Below are 17,123 nucleotides of genomic sequence, written 5' to 3'. Positions count from 1 at the left end.
CGGTAGGCCATCATTGTAAAATAAGAATTTGTTCTTCACTGACTTGTCTAATTAAATAAAGGTTGAATAAAATAACGAAATAAATCATCTGTGTATATTAAGGGGAGGAGACTGGGTTAAAGAAGGATTTTAAAAGCCTTGAGACAATTTAAACAATGATGTGTATGTGTGCCATTCAGAGGGTGAACAGGCAAGACAAAAAATATAAGTGCCTTTGAACAGGGTATGGTAGTAGATGCCAGGCGCACCGGTTTGAGTGTGTAACGAACTGCAACGCTGCTGGGTTTCCCTTGTGTATCAAGAATGGTCCACCGCCCACAGGACATCCAGCCAACTGTGGGAAGTATTGGAGTCAACATGGGCCAGCATCCCGGTGGAACGCTTTTGACACTTTGTCGAGTCCATGCCCAGACGAATTGAGGCGGTTCTGATGGCAAAAGTGGGTTGCAACTCAAAATGAAGGTGTTCCTAATGTTTTGTATACTCAGTGTACAATGCGTACATTACATAATGTAGCCTATATTATATATAATCATACACCTAACACTGTGTGAATACAAATTAAACCATAATGAAGCAATCTTATATAATGTGTAAAGTAATATAACAATATAGCATAGCAGAATAGCGGCAGGCACATTTGGAAGTGCGTCTGGACGAGCACTTCCAAATGAGTCTGCACCCCCACACACACGCGCTGGTTTCTTGGCTAAGGCAGTGGAGGTGGGGGAATTCCTTCTTGTTCACTTGCATTTCTCTCATTCTCTCTCTCTTACTCAAGCGTTCTTTTCCCCTCTCTCTCTCACTCGTTCTCGGTGGTGACCTTTATCTATTTCATAGCCGAACCAATCCGCCCCTACAATCCACACTTCCTGTCATGGACCATTACCTAACTTCCTGCTACTTTATTACCCTGTCTCTTTAGCCCTCTCTTTCTCCTTAGATTTCATACCAACCACTCATTTAGAGGCATTTTCCACTGCCAGGGAAAACATCCATGTTGTGGAATGCTGACCTATGTGGATGAAAGAAACTATCTGAAAACCAACAGTTTTGGTTTGGGTTTTCCATTGAAACAGGCAGCGTCAAGTGTTGTAGGCCTATCTTTCTTACATCATGGGTTGTTTCTTCCAGTATACAGTTCCCATCGGCCTCAGTTTCAGACAACACCACAAAGTGATTCAACAAACAGCCTAATCATCTTATAGTGCACGACCAAATACAAACATCAAAGTCTAGACCAAATTATTTAGCAGAGTATCAGTTTTGCTTTAATCACATGGGATTTAATGCTACATGTCATGGTATGTTTGAGACATATACAACATGGCTGGGAGAAATTATGACATTTATTGAATATTAGGTTGTTACAATGTAATGTACGTCCAGTCATTTGGAGCTCTACAGAACTCCAGGGCATCTACTTGTAATAAGAAACTACAGACCTGTGTTGTTGTGACCACACAACATGTAAACTGCTGTTTGATAATACACACAGTTACAACCCAGTATCTGTGTTATGCAAATTATATTCAGGAGACTTGAGATTGCATTCAAAGAACTGTCATCGTAAAATAATTTGTTGGAAGTGTGCACATTGTTTATTCAAAAGTGCATTATGCACACCAGCAAGTTTGTGGGTGTGTCATAATGATAACTTCGAGAGAAGGCACAATGGCATTTCCATTCTAAATGTATGAGCCTTATCCATTTGTCAATATTGCATTCATTTTCAATCTCGTGTTGATTCAATGTTCAATAAATGTTGCCATATCAACGCTGTATAACCCTAGCATTGCCATTTGTCACCATTGGAGAACTTGTTGTAATGTCCTATTAGAGCATTATGAAAATCCATATTAGCATAACATCCCATTGGGCACAGACGTCAATTCAACGGCTATTCCACGTTGGTTCAACATCATTTCATTGAAATGACGAGAAAGCAACGTTAATTTAACCAGTGCGTGCCCAGTGGGATGAATTTACACCTCGACTGCTTCGATGCATAAATATATAACTATAAAACTATGCTAACTGGTGGAGAATATGGACCTATAGTGCAACTACCGGCTAATGTACACATGTCACGTACTTAAAGTTAGACTTAGGCTGAATGTAGATATCTTTTTTCTTTTTTTAACTACAACCCTAAACTGAAGTACTGTAAAATGCAAACGATTGCAAGAATGTGGTCACTGTTAGTTTTGCTGAATAGTACCGTGCTGTGTATGTGTGAAGCACTCTTATTGGTCGTAGTGCTTTGCGATTACTATCAGTTTACTACACAACAGGGCCGGGAAGTCCAGTGACGCAGGCCAAACAACACAAGGCCGCTTAGAAAAAAATATTCTTCTTGCAACATTTACACGTGATATTAAAAACGTAAAGGCCCATTATTCCGATATATGGTGTTGTGGAACAAATTATAACGGGGTGTTACAAACAGACAGTAAGTAGGCGTCCTTAAATCAAACAATATGTAATTACATCGCGCGACAGAAACCAAAGTAATTATGTGGTAAATTCATTCGTGTGACAATTGCTGTAAAATGTTGACGATACTGGATGCAACTTAGTAACACATTTCCCGACGAGTGCAAACTGCAACATTGTAAATTAAGTTACAATAAAAAGTAAAATTTGTGGACACAACGTAGAAACGAGGCCCACAAGCCCAGACGAAGGACAGATGGAAATATACATTTTGTATGACGAATAGTAGCCTATGGAGGGATAATAATGCTAAAAACTCTATGTTGGTGATTCAGATGACTTCAAGGTTTTGCCTTCAATCGCAACGGAAGAAAAACAACTTCTAGGAAGTCTCACTCTTATAACGACAGTTATGGCGTTGAATATTTTCTGGGAGAAAAGTTTTAGGCTGACAATCCACCCGTACCGCTCCCTTTTCAATGAAGTGTGGCATCCAATCCTCTATTTGCTTCTCTCCGCAGTGTATTACAAACTAGGAAAATTATATTTCATTAGTAGTTACAAAGGGTGCTTACTATAGACAACGTCTACAACGTAGCATCTCGATAAAGCAAAACAGGCTACTGCAGTGCTGCAGAAGAAAGATTTGTAGGTTTTACTCACCACAATATTATTTTCAATGCAGATATTTATCGAGTCAGTAACAAAATTGATAGTTGGCCAAAAGTCGGAAATCCAGGGTTGACGGACTGTCATATTATCTTTCGTCTGTAAAGCAACTTAAAGGAGGTAAAACTACTGCTCGGTACATTCTACACTACAGTCGCAAAATGGTGAATGAAGCCCAAACCCTTGACAACTAGTCCATGTAGCCAATCAGAGGACACATTTGAGTACAGTAGCCAGTAGATTTCATGGATCCAAGGAGCTACATGGCAGTGTCTAAATTTGATTGACACCGTGTTTAGTCGAATCGTGCTGTTGGAAAGCACCAAACAGCTGTTTAGGACAGGGCTGCGGCATCCAATAGCTCTTTAGGGGAGGTCTGCTGACAGGGAGTAGGCGGTTGAATGGAAGAAAAATAACGCCCCACCAATCCACAGACGCATGCAGCGGCACTGACGGCGGCGGTAATGGTCCTATAAAAATGGTCATTTAGGATTTGATGTTCTTTAACGCTCGCTTTTGCAGTTGTGGTAATGTAAGGACATCTGTTACAAAATTATATTTAACCTGTAGTTTAACCTGTACATGGCGAGTATAAAAGAGGAGGCAAATTAAGTTCAACCAGCAACTAAATGGGGAGGGTAAAGTTAATGGGATAGAAAAAGTTTAGAGATGTTTATTTGCGCTGATCGATGCGCTTAAGCAAGTAACATAGAAAACCTAGACATTATGCATGTCCATTTCTGTTATTTATTTCGAATATAAATATTTGTATCTATTGTTATTTTTCTGTTGTATACTTTTAATATTTCTTTCTTCTCCTGTATATTAGCCAGTCTAGCCAACCACTGCGCTATATAGACTTATCGTTGACGTCAGCCCGCGCTTTGTCCCGCCTCCCTATCAAACCTGATAGACTTTAAAGCTAACGTCACCAAATCAATCTACGATTGGCCAAATGATAGAGGGTCTCTAGGCCAATGACCAAGTACTGTGATGAGGTCATCATGCTTGTTGCCATCAGCTGAGCCAAACAAGAAGGGTCCAGAGTAAATTTGACTAAATATAAGGATTACTGTTCCTAAGGGAATTACCCATATATATTCCTCTATAGGCAATCCTCAGTTAAACATTTCACAATGTTGACATGTATCCTGTTTGTATGGATTGGTTTGTAGCAGTGCACCACACTGTGCATCGTCAGCCTGCATGTACAAATGGTGAGCGGACTGGTCTTGGTCAACACTATAGTTCTGCTTTCTGTGGCATTGCAGTGTGTTTGTCACGCATGTACCATGTAGTTATAACATGCTAGGGCGTTACGGAACCTTTGCGTGTGGAAGTAAACACAGACACACACACATGCATGCATGCAGACACACGGATTTGCAAGCCTGTTCCACACCCTGATGGGTAAAGCACTGCAGTCTCTCAGCAGTCTGCATTCATTACCCCATCGACGCATGTCATCAGAAATGTAAGACAACAGAATATGAGAGAAGTAACTTTGAGAAATTATTTCGTAAACCAATGATATAGACATAGAAAGTTTGAGAGATGCAAACACCATACAGAATTTCTCATTTTTGGAAGGGCTTGTTGAGTAATCCGGTAACATTTTATTTAAAGCCTGCAGGTATAATAAAATAAAATACAATTGTATTAGTCACATACACATATTTAGTAATTGGAATTAAGGAATATATAAATATTAGGATGAGCAATGTCAGATTGGCATGAACTAAAATGCAGTAGAATACAGTATATACATATGAAATGACTAAAGCAGTATGTCAACATTATTAAAGTGACCAGTGATTCCATGTCTATGTACATAGGGCAGCGGCCACTAAGGTGCAGGGTTGAGTAACTGGGTGGTAGCCAGCTAGTAATGGCTAGTTTGATGGCTTTGAGATAGAAGCTGTTTTTCAGTCTCTTGGTCCCAGCTTTGATGCACCTGTACTGACGTCGCCTTCTGGATGATGGAGGGGTGAACAGGTCGTGGCTCGGGTGGTTGATGTCCTTTATGCTCTTTTTGGCCTACCTGTGACCTTATGGTTTTTAACTCGGTATAAACTATTTTTAATGTCTTACAATAAGGAGTATATTATGTCATATCTCTGTCAACATTTCAACTAATTAAAAATGGCTAGTATTTAGTCAAAATCATTATGGGATGATTATAAGACATTACAATCGGGCTATACGTGCTCATGACAAGTCCTACAATGCATTATAACTGCATCATAACCCATTACACCTAATCCTGCAATCCTGTTATCTCAGAGCACTTTTAGGAGCATGACAAATACTTCATGTAGGATAGCAGAAATCCTATATCCACATTACATAAACGCATGGCTTTGTGGGAAAGTTTAATCCCACTGTGACCCTGCCTCACTGAGGTTATCTGCACGGACACAGAAGAGAGATACCATACAGTAAACATGCACTAACATGCAACGCTGTTACTGTGAGCAGAGTTCAAATGGTGAGTCTTACCAGGCTAGAAAAGCAGCTCACCCATTCATGACACATTGGTAATGAATCCCAATTACAGAGATCTGGCTCATATGCTGTCCAGGCCAATCTCTTTCCCTAAACACACACACACACACACACACACACACACACACAAGCATGTTCTCGCACAAACACGCACACAAAGTAACTCTTGGGCTTTGAGTTTCTGCTGAGTTCCTGTTTACAAAAGGGGCCTGATGCAGTCTGTCTTTAATTGGTTGCAGGGACCCTGGATTAAAATTACTTTAACTGGAAACAGTACATTGAACATGCTTTGTACTCCAAGAGTTGGCTTACCTTGGGTCCATGTAACCAGCTACTTATGTTCAGAAAATGATTATAATGGAGGTAGCTTCGAAACTAGCAGAGAACAATATGTGATGTAAACCAATGTAAACAGGCAAGGACAAATGTACACTATTGTCACATCCTGACCATAGAGAGTCGTTATTTTCTATGGTGGAGTAGGTCAGGGCTGACTGGGGGGGTTAGTCTAGTTTATTATTTCTATGTGGGGTTCTAGTTTTGTTTTCTATGTTGGTGATTTTGTATGATTCCCAATTAGAGGCAGCTGGTAATCGTTGTCTCTAATTGGGGATCATATTTAGGTAGCTTTTTTCCACCTGTGTGTTTGTGGGATATTGTTTATGTGTAGTTGCATGTTAGCACTCCATTGTCGTCACGTTTCGTTTAGTCTTCATTGTTTTGTTGTGTGGTTCACTTATTTCTAATAAAAGATGTGGGAACCAGATCATGCTGCACATTGGTCCGAGTATGCTTCCAACGATCGTGACAACTATGTAACCCATAATGCAATAGGCTGGAGTTCTATAGATGGATACCATCTGAAGCCTATAAACCTGCATGAAGCAGACAATGCCCAAGGTTCTATTGGTAGAACGTTATTTTACAGCACATGTAGTCGCATATTTACTACAAAATGTTAATTTCACTGTAATAACCTATGAATAACTATTTGTTTCTACTACTTATCATTATGTAGTTTTGTTTTATAAATGTTCTGAAATAAAACTAAACTGAACAAAAATGTAAATGCAACATGCAACAATCTCAGAGATTTTACTGAGTTACAACTCCCGTTCAATTGAAATAAATTAATTAGGCCCTAATCTATGGATTTCACATGACTGCGAACGCAGATATGCATCCGTTGGTCACAGATACCTTAAAAAAATAGGTAGGGGCGTGGATCAGAAAACCAGTCAGTATCTGGTGTGACCATTGTTTGCTTCATGAAGCGAGACGTCTCCTTCGCATAGAGTTGATCAGCCTGGTTCCTTTCTAGGTTTCTTCCTAGGTTTTGGCCTTTCTAGGGAGTTTCCCCTAGCCACCGTGCTTCTACACCTGCATTGCTTGCTGTTTGGGGTTTTAGGCTGGGTTTCTGTACAGCACTTTGAGATATCAGCTGATGTAAGAAGGGCTATATAAATACATTTGATTTGTTGATTGTTGTCTGTGGGATGTTGTCCCTCCTCTTCAATGACTGTGCGAAGTTGCTGGATATTGGCGGGAACTGGAACACGCTGTATAACATGTCAATCCATAGCATCCCAAACTTGCTCAATGGGTGACATGTCTGGTGAGTATGCAGGCCATGGAGGAATTGGGACATTTTCAGCTTCCAGGAAATGTGTACAGATCCTTGTGACATGGGGCCTTGCATTATCATGCTGAAACATGAGGTGATGGCGGCGGATGAATGACACGACAATGGGCTTCAGGATCTCGTCATGCTATCTCTGCGCATGCAATTGTGTTCATGGTCCGTAGCCTATGTATGCCCATACCATAACCCCACCGCCACCATGGGGAACTCTGTTCACAACATTGACATCAGCAAACCGCTAACCCACACAACGCCATCTGCCCAGTACAGTTGAAACCAGGATTCATCTGTAAAGAGCACACTTCTCCAGTGTGCCAGTGGCCATCGAAGGTGAGCATTTGCCCACTAATGTCGATTTCGATGCCGAACTGCAGTCAGGTCAGGACTGTGGTGAGGATGATGAGTTGAGCTTTCCCTGAGACGGTTTCTGACAGTTTGTGGAAATATTCTTTGGTTGTGCAAACCCAGTTTCATCAGCTGTCCGGGTGGCTGGTCTCAGACGATCCCGCAGGTGAAGAAGCCAGATGTGGAGGTCCTGGGCTGTCATGGTTACACGTGGTCTGCGGTTCTGAGGCCAGTAGTACGTACTGCCAAATTATCTAAAACAACATTGGTAGATTATGGTAGAGAAACAAACATTAAATTCTCTGGCAACAGTTCTGGTGGACATTCCTGCAGTCTGCATGCTCCCTCAAAACTTGAGACATCTGTCGCATTGTGTTGTGTGACAAAAGTGCAGATTTTAGAGTGGCCTTTTATCATCCCCAGCACAAGGTGCACCTATGTAATGATCATGCTGTGCAATCAGATTCTTGATATGCCACATCTGTCAGGTGTATTATCTTGGAAAAGGAGAAATGCTCACTTACAGGGATGTTAACCAATTTGTGCATAATCATTTTGAGAAATAAGCTTTTTGTGCAAATGGAACATTTCTGGGTTCTTGTTTTTTCAGCTCATGAAACATGGGACCAACACTTTATATGTTGCATTTATATTTTTGTTCATTGTAGTTCCTTCAATCACAGAGAAGTTCTGTCAAATAAATCAAATCACAAAAGCAACATGAATGTATTTGCTATCCCCACTAGCTGGCACACAACATTCTCTGTCTGTGTTGAGTTAGTGAGAGCATAAAAGAGTCGGTACTACGGCAACACACACAATGAAGGATAATTAGCCTTGTTCTTTGGGGCCCAGCCTCCATCTCTTCTCAAGACGTTGACCTCAGCCCTCGCCCCAGGGCCAGGCAACAATCTCTCCCAGCGGGTGGCTTAAAGTGCCTTGTCAATCAACCTTTGTGGGATGTAACACCCCCCCCCCCCCCCCCCCACTCTAATGAGAGGTGGCAGTCAGAGGAAAGAAGAGATATGTCTACGCAGGGGTGCAACTCTCACTGGGGATAGGGGGGGCGGGCACATTCTGAAATTGCATTTTTGTCTTCCCCAGTTTTAGCATTGGAATGTGATACAAAACAGGACAACAGTGTGCCTTAGGACCATGCAGATTCTGCCGATAGATCGGTAGGCTGTTTGGATTGTTTATCCGACTGTATTTAGGACTGCGCTGACACCACAGAGCTGGCTGACAGGCTGTGTGAAGGAAAAGCTTCTGGAAGACTGGAGAGTTGGAACGGGAGAGTTGAGCATGGTTCAGTGTGTTCCTGTTGCACTCTTTCACCAAGTTGTAAAAGGTAGCAGAACAGAAACTGTCTACTCTTTAGTTGACTGATGTAGCTGGCAAAAACAAAACAAGTGTTTATTCGTAGTGCTGAGCTAGTATTGTAACTGACATGTGACATTAGCTAATGTTTTATCCCTTCTCGACTGAGGTGAATGAATAAGCTACGCTAGCTAGTAGCTACCACAGCCAGGTCAGCTCTAGCTTCTAGTTATCTGTCAGATAGCGAGGTGGCTGTTATTACTATCTAACAGCAGTTGTTTGTATGGAAGTAAATCAACTTGGCAAGCTTTCGCCAGTTGATGTACCATTAGAGAGAGAGCTGACCAAAAGTTGGCTTACATTAGCTATTATTTTTGCCTCTATCGAACTAGACCTGAATCAAACGATGAAACCATCAGCCAAACGATTGAAGATTGATATTCTGACTTTTTTTTCACTGCAATGTGAGTTGTATTAGTCAAATAAAATAACATTTTATTTGTCACATACACATGCTTAGCAGATGTTAATGCGAGTGTAGCGAAATGCTTGTGCTTCTAGTTCCTACCGCACAGTAATATCTAACAAGTAATCTAACAATTTCACAACAACTACCTTATACACATAAGTGTAATGGAATTAATAAGAATATGTACATATAAATATATGGATGAGTGATGGCCGAATGGCATAGGCAAGATGCAGATGATATAGAGTACAGTATATACATATGAGATGAGTAATGTAGGGTATGTAAACATTATATAAAGTGGCATTGTTTAAAATGACTAGTGATACATTTACTACATCCAATTTTTAATTATTAAGTGTCTGGAGATTTGAGTCAGTATGTTGGAAGCAGCCACTCAATGTTAGTGATGGCTGTTTAATAGTCTGATGGCCTTGAGATAGAAGCTGTTTTTCAGTCTCTCGGTCCCAGCTTTGATGCACCTGTACTGACCTCGCCTTCTGGATGATAGCGGGGTGAACAGGCAGTGGCTCGGGTGGTTGTTGTCCTTTATGATCTTTTTGGCCTTCCTGTGACATTGGTGTAGGTGTCCTGGAGGGCAGGTAGTTTGCCCCGGTGATGCGTTGTGCAGACCTCACTACCCTATGGAGAGTCTTACGGTTGTGGGCAGAGCAGTTTCCGTATCAGGCGGTGATACAGCCCGACAGGATTCTCTCGATTGTGCATCTGTAAAAGTTTGTGAGTGTTTTTGGTGACAAGCCAAATTTCTTCAGCCTCCTGAGGTTGAAGAGGCGCTGTTGCGCCTTCTTCAACACGTGGTCTGTGTGGGTGGACCATTTCAGTTTGTCCGTGATGTGTAAGCCGAGGAACTTAAAACTTTCCACCTTCTCCACTACTGTCCCGTCGATGTGGATAGGGGGGTGCTCCCTCTGCTGTTTCCTGAAGTCCACCATCATCTCCTTTGTTTTGTTGATGTTGAGTGTGAGGTTATTTTCCTGACACCACACTCCGAGGGCCCTCACCTCCTCCTTGTAGGCCTTCTCGTCGTTGTTGGTAATCAAGCCTACCACTGTAGTGTTGTCTGCAAACTTTATGATTGAGTTGGAGGCATGCATGGCCACGCAGTCATGGGTGAACAGGAAGTACAGTAGAGGGCTGAGAACGCACCCTTGTGGTGCCCCAGTGTTGAGGATCAGCGGGCGGAGATATTGTTTCCTACCCTCACCACCTGGGGGCGGCCCGTCAAAAAGTCTAGGACCCAGTTGCACAGGGCGGGGTCGAGACCCAGGGCTTAATGACAAGTTCGGAGGGTACTATGGTGTTAAATGCTGAGCTGTAATCGATGAACAGCATTCTTACATAGTTATTCCTCTTGGCCTGATAGGTTAGGGCAGTGTGCAGTGTGATTGTGTCATTTGTGGACCTATTGGGGCGGTAAGTAAATTGGAGTGGATCTAGGGTGTCAGGTATGGTGGAGGTGATATGATCCTTGACTAGTCTCACAAAGCACTTCATGATGACGGAAGTGAGTGCTACAGGGCGATAGTCGTTTAGCTCAGTTACCTTAGCTTTCTTGGGAACAGGAACAATGGTGGCCCTCTTGAAGCATGTGTGAACAGCACACTGGGATAGGGATTGATTGAATATGTCCGTAAACACACCAGCCAGCTGGTCTGCGCTCTGAGGATGCGGCTAGGGATGCCGTCTGGGCCGGCAGCCTTGCAAGGGTTAACACGTTTAAAGGTTTTACTCACGTTGGCTGCAGTGAAGGAGAGCCCACAGGTTTTGCTAGCGGGCCGTGTCAGTGGCACTGTATTTTCCTCAAAGTGAGCAAAGAAGTTGTTTACTTTGTCTGTGAGCAAGACATCGGTGTCCGCGACAGGGATGGTTTTCTTTTTGAAATTCGTGTTTGACTGTTGACCCTGCCACATACATCTCGTGTCTGAGCCGTTGAATTGCGACTACTTTGTCTCTATACTGAGGCTTAGCTTGTTTGATTGCCTTGCGGATGGAATAGCTACACTGTTTGTATTCGGTCATGTTTCCGGTCGCCGGAAAAGCAGTGGTTCGCGCTTTCAGTTTTGCGCGAATGCTGCCATCAATCCACGCTTTCTGGTTGGGGAATGTTTTAATAGTCATCGTGGGTACAACATCACCGATGCACTTGCTAATAAACTCGCTCACCGAATCAGCGTATACATAAATGTTGTTGTCTGAGGCTATCCGGAACATATCCCAGTCCACGTGATCGAAGCAATATTGAATCGTGGAATCAGATTGGTCGGACCAGCGTTGAACAGACCTGAGCATGGTTGCTCCCCAGTGAGCCATGTTTCTGTGAAAGACAGAATGTTACAATCTCTGATGTCTCTCTGGAAGGCAACCCTTGCTCGAATTTCGTCTACCTTGTTGTCAAGAGACTGGACATTGGCGAGTAGTATACTCGGGAGCGGTGAGCCGGTCTACGGAGCCTGACCAGAAGAGCGCTCCGTCTGCCCCCTCTACGGTGCCATTGTTTTGGGTCGCCTATTGGGATCCGATCCATTGTCCTGGGTGGTGGTCCAAACAGAGGATCCGCTTCGGGAAAGTCCTATTCCTGGTCGTAATGTTGGTATGTTGAGGTTGCTCTAATATCCAATAGTTCTTCCCAGATGTATGTATTAAGACTTCAGATTTCCTGGGGTAGCAGTGTAAGAAATAATACATTAAAAAACTAAACACTGCATAGTTTCCTAAGAACGTGAAGCGAGGCGACAATCTCTGTCGGCGCCATCACATATGGCAATATAACATAATTGATCTGTCAGTTTCCCTAGCGAATTCCCCACTTTTCACACAGACACAGTCAGTAATAAACAGCTCTAACTTTACAGGCTTCACTGTCATGGTGCACATTAGATCCTTATATGGAATACTTCATGACAAAAGAGGTCTGTATTGAAAACATGCCCACATCAGGGGAGATCCTTATATGGGCAATCTCTAGCTGCTGGGCTGCTCAGTCCTGGCCCTGGGGGCGTGTCATTCTGTTGTCACTCTGGCCTTGCCCTAACACACCTGAAACCAATAATGAATGTTTCACTAAGATCCTAAAGTGGTGTGGGGTGTGTTGGGGCACTACAGGGCTGTGGATCCCTAGGTGCAGGACAGGGTGACCCAGCTATATTGTGTGCAAGTAAAGAGCGCTCGACAGTACTATTAGCCCTATGATATGAATTATATGACAGATGTACTGTTCCTGTGTGTTAATGTGTAGGTGTATGTGTGCTTTCCCTTAAGACATAAAAACAAGATGGGAAGGAAGTTGTGGTGGGGAAAGAGTTCAGTTATTGACTAGACTGGTGGGAGTAGGCTGCTCGTGTTGGCTGGGCGGTCTGGCTGAAATTTGATATAGAGGATGTCTTAAAGACATCATCGATCTAGTTCAGTCTTAGCAATCACTTAAAGATATTTAATCATCTCTTACCTAGCTTGATGACTGTGGGGATTTTTTCTTACTTTTTGTTGTTCTAAACAGATTTGCCAGGTCCCAGTTGTAAATGAGAACTTGTTCTAAACTGGCCTACCTGGATAAATAAAGGTGAAATAAATACATATAAACTGGCTAGAAGGGCCATGGGTCATATTAGATTGTGTAAACATGCAGGAAATGTTCTTCGGATGCCCCTAAAAATGGGAGGACCCCCAGACTCCCTGCCAAGCACAGTTCATTTACAATATGTAGAATCTACAAGAATAGAAAGGTTCAGAACTTTTGTGAAAAATCACCGCACAGTTGAGAAATATATGGCAAATAGAAATCAAACCTGGATGGTGTTCAAAGATAGATGGAAGGGGTTGAGTGGAGCTTGAAGAGGGGAATAAAAACAAACAAAAGATAACTATGGTAAAATATACTGTGTCCTTAAAATGTAAAAACAAATGTCCTCTCACTGTCAACTGTGTTTCTTTCAGCTAACTTAACATGTGCAAATATTTGTATGAACACAAGATTCAACAACAGACAAACTGAACAAGTTCCACAGACATGTGACTAACAGAAATTGAATAATTTGTCCCTGAACAAAGAGGGGGGTCAAAATAAAAAATAACAGTCACTATCTGGTGAGGCCACAAGCTGAATTAAGTACTGCAGTGCATCTCCTCCTCATGAACTGCACCAGATTTGCCAGTTCTTGCTGTGAGATGTTACCCCACTCTTCCACCAAGGCACCTGCAAGTTCCCGGACATTTCTGGGGGGAATGGCCCTAGCCCTCACCCTCCGATCCAACAGGTCCCAGATGTGCTCAATGGGATTGAGATCTGGGCTCTTAGCTGGCCATGGCTAGAACACTGACATTCCTGTCTTGCAGGAGATCACACACAGAACGAGCAGTATGGCTAGTGGCATTGTCATGCTGGAGGGTCATGTCAGGATGAGCCTGCAGGAAGGGTACCACATGAGGGAGGAGGATGTCTTCCCTGAAACACACAGCATTGAAATTGCCTGCAATGACAAGCTCAGTCAGATGATGCTGTGACACACCGCCCCAAACCATGACGGACCCTCCACCTCCAAATCAATCCCGCTCCAGAGTACAGGCCACGGTGTAACGCTCAATCCTTTGACGATAAACGCGAACCCGACCATCACCCCTGGAGAGAAAAAAATGTGACTCGTCAGTGAAGAGCATTGTTTGCCAGTCCTGTCTGGTCCAGCAATGGTGAGTTTGTGCCCATAGGCAACGTTGTTGACGGTGATGTCTGATGAGGACCTGCCTTACAACAGGCCTACAAGCCCTCATTCCAGCCTCTCTCAGCCTATTGCGGACAGTCTGAGCACCGATGGAGGGATTGTGCGTTCCTGATGTAACTCGGGCAGTTGTTGCCATACTGTACCTGTCGAGCAGGTGTGATGTTCAGATGTTCCGATCCCGTGCAGGCATTGTTACACGTGGTCTGCCACTGCGAGGATGATCAGCTGTCCGTCCTGTCTCCCTGTAGCGCTGTCTTAGGCGTCTCACAGTACGGACATTGCAATTTATTGCCCCGGCCACATCTGCAGTCCTCATGCCTCCTTCCTAAGACACGTTCACGTAGATGAGCAGGGACCCAGGGCATCTTTCTTTTGGTGTTTTTCAGAGTCAGTAGAAAGGCCTCTTTAGTGTCCTAAGTTCTCATAGCTGTGACCTTAATTGCCTACCGTCTGTAAGCTATGTGTCTTAACGACCGTTCCACAGGTGCATGTTCAGTAATTGTTTATGGTTCATTGAAGCAGCACGGGAAACGGTGTTTAAACCCTTTACAAAGAAGATCTGAGGTTATTTGGATTTTTACGAATTATCTTTGAAAGTCAGGGTCCTGAAAAAGGGACTTTTCTTTTTTTGCTTGACTTTGTCTCCCGTGGACATTACTGGTTAAACATGAGCATAACACACTAATTGAACTAATCTCAAAGCATTACTATAAATGACCAGTAGAGGGGGGCAGTCTCCAAGTTAAGGCCATTGGAAATTCCTAGGACAGTTACGACATCTTTCAGTGCAGCTTACTTCTCCGTTATGAAAGTTTGGTTGGTCGTGATGTTCACTGGCCTTCAACAACAAGAGCTAGTTGGTCGTGATATTTACTAGCTTACAAGTGTGAGAGCTATTTTATTTATGGATGGGTTTGAAAATGTCACAATCAAGGGGGAGCGGAATCTTAAATGGAGTTAGATGTACAATGACACCCAAGACAGATGGTATGGGGTTATTCTAAGGGATTTAAACAAACCGTTAGGAACACACACACAATTCCTACTGCATGAGCATTTCTATTACAATAGCTACATTCCATGTTCAAGGACACTTCGCATTGGCGGTCAAGAGTCATTTGCTAGATGGCATTTTGTGAGCTGTTCAGGAGAAAAGTGTAAATATTGTCATTGTTTAACTTGGAGAATGTGTCTGCTACACTTCAGTTTCCCATGGTTCATAAAAAGTTACATCTGCACAGACCTTAAAAGGGCACTGGGTAATTGTTAACCAAGTGAAACCTTAGAATACAATTCTGAATCAAAAAGGTTGACGTATCTCTGTGACTAACACATTCACAACAGTGCGGCAGTAAAACGTGTCAAGGTGAAAGAAAACCTGCTCACAAATATAGTACAGCTAAGCAGGGCGAGGTCGAAAGGCATTACCCTGAAGCGCCTGTAATGAATGTAATAAAACTCATGTGTAGCTCATATATTTAAAAAAAATACAAAGAAAGACACTTGTCCATTTTTTACCTGTTTTAATTAACCCCGATTACAATTTAATTACAAATGAGGGGGGAAAATACAAGAGAAACAGAAGGTATACATGTTGCCTCATGGTATGGAGTCCTCTCTGAGTGTTCAGTAACCACTGAAAGGAGTGAAAGAAAATAATGAAAGGAGAGAGCGAAAGGAGAGAGTGAAAGAAGAGTGAAAGGAGAGTGAAAGAAGAGTGAAAGAGTGAAAGGAGGGTGAAAGAAGAGGGATAACGACACCATTCAAATAATACAATGTCAAAATAGAATGTATTTCTTACCGACCCCCCCCCCCCCCCCCCCAAAAAAAAAATCTATATACACAAAGACCCAAAAAGATATTTCAAAACAAAGGTAATGTGATAGGATTATGTGAGCTCCTCTTTTCCATGTGTCCATAATTACAAATGCAACTAGCTCAGTTGAAGTTAAAACTACTATTTTAGTTCAGCTAATAGTAAGATGGAGGAGTTGTCGTTGTCTGGAAAATACATACTGAAAATATAAAACACATACTGAAAATATAAAATACAAAACACGAGGGATTCAAATAGCCATGGAAAAGAGGTAGGCCCAGAGGGGTACAAAATAATCAAATAGTAAATAATGTTAATAATAACAATGACAGTAAATAATCATTTGGGACAAATAATAAACAGCAACGACGAGAGGGAAAAGTGGGAACATTTTTAGATGATTTTCTTTTGAAGCAACAAGGCAGCTGTCAGTTACAATGCAAGGCAGGACAAAAGAGGTACTGGGTGGCTACGGCAACACCAACATCTGCATACAGACACCCACGTACACCATACTAGTGCTATGAACAAACTCTTGAGAGAGTCTTTTTTTTTGGGCCCGGCTCTTGTTGAGTTACAAAGGCTGGAGGGACCTAGACGGCACCCGCAGAGCGTCTTCTCAGATTACGGGAAGTCCCTCTCTGAGGTTTTGTGATGTCATATCCTGCATGGGCGAGGGTTGTTTCTTTGGTTAAGAGTCTTCCAAGCCAGAGAGACTAGTACGGGGGTGGGGGATCATGTCGCTAGTGATGTCACCTTCCTTTTACTCTAGGTTAACCCACAATACAGACCTCTCAGCAGACCAGGTCTACCTCAAACATGTACATATTCAGGTGGCGGAGTGTTACTGATGCATTCTCCTAGTATAGTTCATGGTCCAAGACAAAGGCCAAATCCAGACAAACGGTGGGTTCAATAGACAACAAAGGTGCCCTGTCCTTGTGTTTCCAGGAGAGTTTGGGTTGCTGAGAGGGGGTGGGATCCTGGTCGTAAAGTTGGGGTTCGGGGGGGGGGACAAGTCAAGCATGTCTGTTCTTTAGTGATGGCCAGAAAAGGTGACCCCAAAATCTTAAAAAGTTTCCACGATGCAACATTTCTCCATTATTTGTTCATTTACTGGTCGCTTTTCACCCACCAATCTTCAAGCCCCCCCAAACAGAACACTTGTTTTTACATTATAAATATTAA

At 42.7% G+C, this 17,123-nt stretch overlaps 1 protein-coding gene across 2 annotated transcripts in view; it reads right to left on the bottom strand.

Annotated features, from left to right (window-relative positions):
* LOC110488369 (protein capicua homolog) overlaps positions 1 to 3,297 on the bottom strand; it is a 35,320-nt gene extending 32,023 nt beyond the window's left edge. For both annotated transcript variants that reach the window (XM_036970686.2, XM_036970687.2), the window contains exon 1: positions 3,100 to 3,297. The gene's annotated coding sequence lies outside the window, so the exon portion shown is untranslated. The remainder of the gene's footprint in view (positions 1 to 3,099) is intronic.
* Positions 3,298 to 17,123: the final 13,826 nt, after the last annotated feature.

Source organism: Oncorhynchus mykiss, chromosome 30 (assembly GCF_057628025.1).
Source record: "Oncorhynchus mykiss isolate SJ-2025 chromosome 30, ASM5762802v1, whole genome shotgun sequence".
NCBI classification, from domain to species: domain Eukaryota; kingdom Metazoa; phylum Chordata; class Actinopteri; order Salmoniformes; family Salmonidae; genus Oncorhynchus; species Oncorhynchus mykiss.
The sequence above is the reverse complement of the archived record's forward strand: the minus strand, read 5'-3'. Positions and strand labels throughout refer to the sequence as shown.